This window comes from Pseudopipra pipra, chromosome 2, assembly GCF_036250125.1.
Source record: "Pseudopipra pipra isolate bDixPip1 chromosome 2, bDixPip1.hap1, whole genome shotgun sequence".
Lineage (NCBI taxonomy): Eukaryota > Metazoa > Chordata > Aves > Passeriformes > Pipridae > Pseudopipra > Pseudopipra pipra.
The window spans coordinates 117,507,938-117,515,893 of NC_087550.1; the positions used below are offsets into that span (position 1 = coordinate 117,507,938).

At 50.5% G+C, this 7,956-nt stretch overlaps 1 long non-coding RNA gene across 1 annotated transcript; it reads left to right on the forward strand.

Moving 5' to 3' along the window:
• The first annotated feature begins 3,383 nt into the window (after positions 1 to 3,383).
• On the forward strand, positions 3,384 to 3,960 carry LOC135410400 (uncharacterized). The gene is made up of 2 exons (XR_010428665.1): positions 3,384 to 3,476; positions 3,611 to 3,960. It is a non-coding gene; the product is annotated as an uncharacterized LOC135410400 (long non-coding RNA).
• The last annotated feature ends 3,996 nt before the right edge of the window (positions 3,961 to 7,956 follow it).

A 7,956-nucleotide genomic window follows, 5' to 3' on the forward strand; every position in this document is an offset into this window, starting at 1 on the left:
AATTCGGAGCCAGATGAATCTTTTGCACAGATCCCTCTCAATAATGTCCTTTGATGGTTGAACTTGGATTGAAATGTTTCCTCTGGCAGGAGTGACTTTGGAGAAGAGAAGCTTTGGGGTGACCTGATTGTGGCCTTGCAGGACCTGAGGGAGCTACAAGAAAGATGGGGAGAGACTATTTCCAAGGGATAGAGTGACAGGACAAGGGGGAATGGCTTCCCACTGACAGAGAGTAGGGTTAGATGGGATATTGGGAAGGAATTCTTCCCTGTGAGGCTGGGGAGGGTCTGGCATAGAATTCCCACAGAAGCTGTGGCTGCCCCTGGATCCCTGGAAGTGTCCCAGGCCAGGCTGGATAAACTTGGAGCAACCTGGGCTGGTGGAAGGTGTCCCTGCCCATGGCAGGGGGTGGCACTGGATGATCTCTGAGGTCCCTTCCAACCCAAACCATTCTGTGCTGCCAGAGCTGGGCTGCAGAACTTGTCAGATGGGCACTGCAGCCCTGGCACATCCATCCAACAGGCTCTGGATGGGCTATTTTGGTCTCTCCCTCCCTCTGGAGCTGCTCTGGAAGGAGCTGGCGGTGCCAGTTTGGCTCTTTTGACCCTTGGCAGGCACTGCTGGGAGGACAGAGGGACACTCAGCATGAGGCTGGTGCCATCCCTGTCTGTACCACCCTGCCTGGGCTGGCATCCAGAGCCTGCATGTCTGTCCATAAGGAGCCAGCAAGAAATTACCAGGGAATTTATGTCTCCTTCCCTTGGGATGAACTTGGCATGGACAGAAGTGCTCAGAGGGGGTGGGCTGGCCTGAGAAGGATGTTGGAGAGAGCCCAGGATGGACCATGCAGTCCCAGGGGGACTCATGTGCTCCAAACTGTCCCTGCCTGGTACTTGGATGCTGGACTGGCCATACCCTGGCTCTGGAGTGGGAAAACACTGTGTAGGTCATGGGGGACTCCTAAAGGCCTGCTGGGGGAGCAGTGTGGATGGGCTGGGGAGCTGGAATGGGAGAGTGGAGTGGTGCCCCCAGAGAGGGGCTGTTTTGTGCAATAATGAAGGTGAGAGAGAATTTGGAAACCTCAGGCAGGTTCCTGTGTGTGCCACAGCCAGGGCTATCCCAGCTTGAGCACAGCAGGGATATTTGGTTTCCTTGGCATTTTTTTGGCAGGGATGGGGCCTTTTGGTTGTGCTGGTCCATCTGGGTGTCTCACTGTTCCACTCACAGATGGAGATGGGCATGGATCCCTCCGTGTTGCCAGGTGGGAAACCTCTCATTTCCCACACCAGGCTGCTGGTCCATCAGTGTATCACAGGATCCCAGAATGGTTTGGGGTGGAAGGCACCTTACAGACCATCTAGTCCAACCCCCTGCCACAGGAAGGGAACCTTCAACTAGAAAAATCAGTTGATCCCATGTCTATTTGATGCTGATTTAATTCCACTTGGCCCCAACAAAGCCTTTGACACATGACCTCAGGGCTTCATTAGGCAAATTTTAGTCCAAAACTGACAGAGATCACTCAATTTATTTTTTTTTTCTGGGAAAGAACAAAATTTATTTCAGTTATAGGGATTTCCTACGGCCTGGGAGGAGGATCAGAGAGTGTGACTCCTCTTCCAACATGCTGTTGGGGCTGGAAGCACCAGGGTGTAGGAGGCTGAACTTGGGGAAAGCTGAGAGTGTGTCTTGAGGTATCCCAAAATCCCAGAATCACTGAGGTTGGAAAAAGCCTCCCAGACCACCAAGTCCAAGTTGTTCCAAATCCCCACCTTGTCCCCCAGCCCAGAGCACTGAGTGCCACGGCCAGGCCTTCCTGGGACACCTCCAGGGATGGGCACTCCAAACCTCCCTGGGCAGCCCCTGCCAAGGCCTGACCACCCTTTCCAGCAGGAAATTCCTCCTCCTGTCCCACCTGAGCCTCCCCTGGCACAGCTGGAGGCTGTTCCCTCTCCTCCTGTCCCTTGTTCCCTGGGAGAAGAGGCCCCATCCCTGGAAGTGTCCAAGGCCAGGTTGGATGGGGCTTGGAGCAACTGGAAGGTGTCCCTGCCCATGGCAGGGGGTGGAACGAGATCTTTAAGGTCCCTTCCAACCCAAACCAGCCTGGAATTCTGTCATTTAATGAATGTGTGCCAGGCAATGGATCTGCCCTGGGCACAGACTGCCATGTCACCTCTACACTCTTGCCCACCTGGGCCTTATAAATAAAGCCATATATGCCCGAAAAAGCCACCACGTTCACACTCCTGGGGTTTGTCCTGGTTTATTCCTCCCTGAGAATAATCAGGAAGCCTGAAGGAATATCAGAATCCCTGAAGTCTGAAGGAATATCCTGCTGAAGTTTCGAGCTGTAGCACCAAAAGTAGGTGGAACCTCACAGCACAGCCTTGATTAATTTTTACTAACACGTTTCTTGAAATCCTCGTGATAATAACCTGATGGGTTAAAGATTCCTAATTTCAAAATAAAATGGTTTTGCCAAAGTAAACGTGCAGAGAGCTGGGGAACAAACAAACTCCAGCCCGTTGCAAAATGAACCAGCATGAAAAATGTCCTTGTTGTCCCCATGTTCTCTGGAGTGTCCCCCCCCTGCTCTCCCCACTGCTTCAGGATGAAAGTAAGGTTTGAATGGGAGTCAGAAACACAACACAACTGCTGAATGTCAGGCAGGGGGGAAATGGGAGTGTTACTGGGGTAATTCAGAAAACAGCTGCTGCAGTGTTGGGTTGGTTAGGAAAAGATGCTGCTCCCCTTGGGAGGAAGAGACAAATTTCTGGTAACTTGGTGTCCTGGGGGCAACAGGCAACAGGGCTGTGATGCTGTGAGAGCCCAGACAGGCAGCAGATGTCACAATACAAGGACCTGGAGCAAATCCTCTTGACAGTTGAGGTGGTAAATGTAGAGCTAAATGGATCACAACCCTCTGTTTGAAAGGAGGGAAGGTCAAAAGAGTACTAAGAGTAAGTTATTTAAATCATTCTTTAAATACCTCTTCCAGTCCTGGAGCTTGAGCTGTTTTTACCTGTCTCAAAGCTCTCCATGACTAATAAATGTTGTGAAAATATGGAATATGCTAGTTGTTACTGGTTGCAGGCTGCAGCTGATACATAAATCCAGCTCTGCTGACAGAAAGCTCCACTGTCCACCCACTTTGCCCTCTGACCACTCCAATATTAGGGAATCATCCCCTCCATTAGTGCACTCATGTTAAGAAGAATGATGTGGAACGGGGTGGGGGGGTCCCAGCAGCTCCTTTGTTTATAGCCAGGAACCCTCTGAGTTCTTAAAACAACCCAAAAACCAGCTCCTGTCAAACAAACCTCCCCTCCGCGCTCGGATATGTCCCCGGCAGGAAGCTCAGGCCCAGAACTCACAGTCACTCCAGAGGGGGGGAAAAAAAACCAGAACCCTTTCATCGTGTTGGGGTTTTCTTCGCTGTTTTGTTTCACTTAAGACATCACTCAGGAGCAAATGGGGTTTGTCAGGAGTAATTGGCGAGCGCCGGGGGCGGTTTTTTTTCCGGGGCCGGCTGGAGATGGAAAGTCTCAGGGCGGTTTTGTCTCGCGCCGAAAAGAAAATATCGCATTTGATCTTTTTATGATTCTTGCAGACATGATGTATGTCTGCATTCCTCGGCCCGAGGAATTCTTGGTGTTCGGGTTTCGCTGCCTTTAAGTGACAGGAAGCAGCACTTCACCCTTATTTTTGCAGCATTGTCTGAGAATTAACCACAACATGATGGTAATGTACATTTTTTTTTTTTTATGCTTCACAGGGGTTTGCTTTTATTAGCCATTTCTTGTGGTTTCGCTTGTTGGCGCGTTGCAGATCCTCCCAATGATAACTCTGGCTATTGTGTTTCATCTGTGCTTGGATTCAAACACGAATTTCTTCTGAAGTCTTCTTGCTAAACTGTGGCCCCCTCAAAGATTCCCTTCCAAGAAATCAGCTTTGCCCCGATGCAGTTGTGCAAATGTGTCGTTGCTCTTGTCACCTCTGCCCCTCAGCTTTTTGGTCATCGAGACAAAGGACAGATAATTTTACATCAACATCGTGGTTGGTGACTGCAGAGCTGGAGTAGAATCAAGGAATCATGGAATGGTTTGGGTTGGAAGGGACCTGAAAGATCATCTAATTCAAATCCCCTGCCATGGGCAGGGCCACCTTCCACCAGCCCAGGTTGCTCCAAGCCCTGTCCAGCCTGGCCTTGGACACTTGCAGGGATCCAGGGGCGGCCACAGCTTCTCTGGGAATTCTATCCCAGTCCCTCCCCACCCTCACAGGGAAGAATTCCTTCCCAATATCCCATCTAACCCTACTCTCTGTCAGTGGGAAGCCATTCCTTCATTCCTGTCACTCCATCCCTTGTCCAAAGTCCCTCTCTTGGAGCCCCTTTAGGCCCTTGAATGGGCTTTAAGGTCTCCCTGGAGCCTTCTCCTCTCCAGGCTTTGGGGCATCTTCCTAATGCCTTCCTTGTGCCACGTAAAACCCAATACCAGGGAGTGAACAGTAATTTCCAGAGCCCCTGACAGCCCCCAAAACTACTTAAAACCACCACTGTGGGCTCCTCAGCATTTCAAAACCTCCTGCCACATCTGCCATCATGAGGTTGGCCAGAATAGGACAAGATGACATGAAGAAAAGTTGTTAATTTTTGGTGATGTCCCCGGGTGTCACCTCCGGGCACCTCTAGAATATTTCCAGACACAGGGACTCCACCACCTCCCTGGGACACTTATTCCAAGGCCTGACCATTCCTGCAGGGAAAAATTGTTTCTAATCTCTGATCTGAACCTGTCCTGGTGCAGTTTGAAGCCATTTCCTCTCCTCCTTTCCCTTGGGATGTGGCAGCAGAGCCCAATTCCCACCTCACCAGATCTGGCAGATCCAGACTGCTGGGAATGGGGGGGTTGTTATTTTGCTGCCTGTGGAATAACTCAGTGCAATAACACACTTAGTGCAGAATTCAGTAAGAAAAAACACCATTTTTTTGGGGCTTGAGCTATTCAGCCACATCTGCTGTGACTCTGTTGACTGTCACTTTTCCACAGTTCCCAAATTAATGCCACATCAGAGATCCCCGAGCCAACAGCACAATTAGTCAACAAAGCCGTGTGGGATCAGGAGCAAAATGAAAGACAAGCTGTGACAAGCCTCTTCTATCCCCAAAAGTTTTGTGGGCCTTGTTTAATTACCATCCCCAAGCAGTTGCTGTTGTCTTCTTGTAAATCTTGTGTGCGAGTGTTCAGGAGTGTTTTGCTTTATTTTTGTCACCAATCAGCAGAACATTAAATGCACAAAGAGCCCTTCGTTCTTCTCCCCTCCTTTGTCATGTGGAGCTGAGGGCTGGGTGTGAGAAACCAGCAGGTTTTGGCAAAAAAGTGCCAGTTAAAGGTTTTCAGCAGGAGGAGAGAGCGTGGTGCCAGGCCCTACGGAACAGCAACGCCTCAGGTCACTGGTGTTTGACCTCCTGCAGGATGTGTGCAGGGCTGTGTGGCCAGGGAAGAGAAAAGAGGAGCCACAGAGGGTCACTGAGGTGTTAGAGCATCCAGCAGATCCCAGAATCACTGAGGTTGGAAAAGCCCTCCCAGCCCATGGATCCCCCCTGTGCCCATCCCCACCTTGTCCCCCAGCCCAGAGCACTGAGTGCCACGGCCAGGCCTTCCTGGGACACCTCCAGGGCTGGGCACTCCAAACCTCCCTGGGCAGCCCCTGACAAGGCCTCACCACCCTTTCCAGCAGCAAATTCCTCCTCCTGTCCCACCTGAGCCTCCCCTGGCACAGCTGGAGGCCGTTCCCTCTCCTCCTGTCCCTTGTTCCCTGGCAGCAGAGCCCGACCCCCCCCCAGCTCCCCCCTCCTGTCAGGGGGTTGCAGAGCCAGAAGGTCCCCCCTGAGCCTCCTTTTCTCCAGGCTGAGCCCCCCCAGCTCCCTCAGCCCCTCCTGCTGCTCCAGCCCCTTCCCAGCTCCGTTCGCTTCCCTGCACACCCTCCAGCCCCTCCAGGTCTCTCTTCCATGAGGTTCCAGACCTGGACACAGCCCTGGAGGTCCCTCAGCAGTGCCAGCACAGGGGACAGTCCCTGCCCTGAGCTGTGCCCACACTATCCCTGATCCAGCCCAGGTTCCATTGGCCTCTTACCCCCCTGGGCACACCCAGGCTCACGTCCAGGAGCTGTCACCAGCACCCCCAGGGCCTTTCCCAATCCTTTCCAGCCCCTCTGTCCCAGCCTGGAGCTGCAGGGGGTTGTTGTCACCCAAGGGCAGGACCTGGCCCTTGGCCTGGTTGAACCTCCCACAATTGGTTTCATCCCATCAATCCAGCCTGTCCCAAACCTTCTCAGATGCTCTGGCCATATTTCAGCCTGTTCTTCAGGAATGGATTCACACCACTACATGTTTGTTCCTCACTTGAGGCACTTTGAAGTCAATGGGATATTTAATTTGGGAGTTTCACTGGCTGCAGGGTACTGGTGTCACCTTGTGATGGTTGGATTGTGGTGTGTGAAAATACTGCTTCAGTGCTCAGCTGCAGTCAAAAATGAATGAACAGAGCATTTTTTGTCCCATGTATAATTCATACATCCTTTTAGACAGGAATAAGATAGCGTAGCATTATACAATATAATGCAATAATATAAATAATATAACACACTCTGCTTTGGGCATCACTTCTTGAATCCAGCAAAAGTAAGACAAGCAGAACCAGCAGAAGTAAAGAGGAGAGCAGAGACTGAAACGATCCTTGCAGGAAATAAATTTAACCATAGTAATTTTCCCGAGTTTGGGAAAATGGAAAAATGGGGTAGGAAAGGGTCATGATGGGTGACTATAAAATCCTGAATAGCATGGGGAAGGCAGATAGGGAAGGATTAAATACTCTTTCTCAAAGCACAAGCAGCAGGGGGTGCCTGGTGGGATCATAAAGCACAAAACAAAAGGGAAAAGCTTTTCACAGTCGTGCGTAGTCGGTTTGTTGAGCTCATTCCCTCAAGATTGTCCTGGAGGCCAAAAGGAGAAATGGTTTCCAAGAGGGTCGAGACGAGGACGGAGCCAATGGTCTGGATGCAAACTGGAACAAGACCATCATGTTTGTTCTCTGTCTTGTGCTTTTCCCTGGAGGATCTGTCCTGGCTGCCGGAGGTTGGGAGGAGTTATCTCAGCTCCCACAAGGAATTGCCATTTCTTCCTATGTTGTTCTGTTCAGAAGCTGCCAGATGGTTGCCTCACCCATGGTCCTTTCATGCTCACTCTCTTCTGGTTCTATGACCACAGAAGGTGTCTCATAGGCTTGCAAGCCATGAATTGGCCACAGGAGGTGATTTCTACTTCCTAAATGGATAGAATCGTGGAATGGTTTGGGTTGGAAAGGACCTTAAAGAACATTCAGTTCCAACCCCCTTCCACGGACAGGGACACGTTCCACCAGCTCAGGTTGCTCCAAGCCCCATCCCACCTGGCCTTGGACACTTCCAGGGATCCAGGGGCAGCCACAGCTTCTCTGGAAATTCTGTCCCAGCCCCTCACCACCCTCACAGGGAATTACACTGTACAAGTCCCCTGTGTCTTCTCTAAGCTCTCTAACTTTGTGACTTAAGGACAGGCTTAACAAATCCTCAACATTTTTATTATTTAAGTCCTAAGGAGCCTTTCTTTGACAAATCCTTTCTGGGTGGCAGATTTGATTTAGTCACGATAAGCTTTTGAGGGAAAAGCACGGTAACAGTGTCCTGCTCCTTTAACTGTGCATAATTTAAAATTCTATAGCGTTTAAAAGAAAAATATCACCTCTTGGGTGGGTTTCAGTGGCATTTCAGCACCTCAGGATCATGACCATCCAGCTCAAAACAAAATGGTGTTTTATTTCTGCCTTATAATTCCCCTCCACATGTGGCTCAGTGTGTCTCTGACACGAATTTTTACTTCTTCATTTAAAATTATTAAAAGCAGCGAAGACTAAG